The sequence below is a fragment of the Chrysochloris asiatica genome, unplaced genomic scaffold (genome assembly GCF_000296735.1).
Source record: "Chrysochloris asiatica unplaced genomic scaffold, ChrAsi1.0 scaffold00081, whole genome shotgun sequence".
Lineage (NCBI taxonomy): Eukaryota > Metazoa > Chordata > Mammalia > Afrosoricida > Chrysochloridae > Chrysochloris > Chrysochloris asiatica.
In genome coordinates, this window is record NW_006408599.1 from 5212565 (window position 1) to 5213144 (window position 580).

A 580-nucleotide genomic window follows, 5' to 3' on the forward strand; every position below is an offset into this window, starting at 1 on the left:
TAGTTTACATGGGTGAACATTATCTTTACATTCATCCTATCATATGTTTAATTGCAATGATCACATTCCCCTGCATGCATCATCAAACACCCAAAGTGTACACCCCACATGCCTGCACCCGGATCACCAGTACACAATCCCTCTCCTTCCCTGAATCCAGTGTCCACAGCCACTCCTGTTCATGTCATCGCCTCTGCCTCCATCCCTAGTGTCACTGCCTCTCCAGACTGGGTCTTGCACTTAGCTTTTCTCCTTTGATGATTCCAGAGATCTCCACTCCTGGACTGCAAAATCAGCCACTCCCCTCCTTTTGTTACCAAACATTTACATTTACCTTTCCAACACTCACTGTCAGACGTGATTACAATCATTCTCTATTGAACCACAGGAGTCCTTTCCCACTCACCTTTGATTAACCTCATCCAGACAGGTTGGAAATACTTCAGTGGAGGTTCTATCTTTCCCTGTATCCTCTGGAGCTAGGTTCCCTATTGAAAGCTTATAAGCCAGTCACTTCTTGCTTTTGTAGTCCCCCCATTTTGGGTAGCAATATCTAAGTTCCCCCTCCCTGTTGACCCTG